The sequence below is a fragment of the Thalassophryne amazonica genome, chromosome 7, assembly GCF_902500255.1.
Source record: "Thalassophryne amazonica chromosome 7, fThaAma1.1, whole genome shotgun sequence".
NCBI lineage: Eukaryota > Metazoa > Chordata > Actinopteri > Batrachoidiformes > Batrachoididae > Thalassophryne > Thalassophryne amazonica.
The window spans coordinates 46924672-46925540 of record NC_047109.1 but is presented as its reverse complement, the minus strand read 5'-3'; the positions used below and the strand labels follow the sequence as shown (position 1 = coordinate 46925540).

General features: G+C 40.2%; 1 pseudogene; it reads left to right on the top strand.

Moving 5' to 3' along the window:
- The first annotated feature begins 308 nt into the window (after nucleotides 1-308).
- Nucleotides 309-427, top strand: LOC117514852 (annotated as a pseudogene).
- Nucleotides 428-869: the final 442 nt, after the last annotated feature.

The window sequence follows — 869 nt, the reverse complement described above, 5'->3', positions numbered from 1 at the left end:
ACCTGCCCTCGACCGCCACCCAATCCTCTCTGCACCCGGCCCCCATGGCCCCCTCTGCAGGTGGTGAACCCACAAATGTGAAGCCATAAACTGGCAAATACCCCGCCCAGTTTAGAATAAAAAATTTCCTTGGGATGACTTGTGTTTCAAACATATGTTTACATACACTTTTGGGAAAAAGATTCAAAATCTGTTTTCCCCTGTGCCCATATTCCATGTTATAAAACAATGGAAACAATGTGTGTTAAGTCCTGAAGGATTTCTACTTCATTTCCATATGACCTTATTTAAAAATAATAAAGTTAGGTTTGTGCAGCCACGCTCCTCTGTGCACACCTGATCCTGTCAGAGCTCAGAGCTGAAGCAGAGTTGGTCCTGATTAGTACTTGGCTGAGAGACCATTTGGGAACACCAGGAGCTGCACATGTGTTTTTCCTTGTAAAACAGGAAGGGCATCTGGCATGAAACTTGTGGCAGATCTCAATGCGGCTCTTTACCAGATCTGATGTGGTGTCCTTGAGCAACTGGGACAACCAAAAGCTTGAAAAAATAGTTTAAGTTTCGAATGATTATCCTGCGATGTATTGTTTTCACTTGAACTGCATAACTGTGGACAAGATAACTCAAAAACAGTTAGATTATTTTATGTCAGACTTGGTGGGAATATTACTTGGAGATATATCTTGAAGTGATTAGAGTTTGGAATAGTTTAGTCAAAGGTCAAGGAAAACATGGTCCAAACAACACCTTTTTTGTATATCTCCACAACCAAGATGCCTAGATGGATGATGTAAAGCATATATTGATCAGCAAAATATTTGTGATTGGTGATTTGTGAATTCATAATGAAATTACAGAGTGTTGTAAAA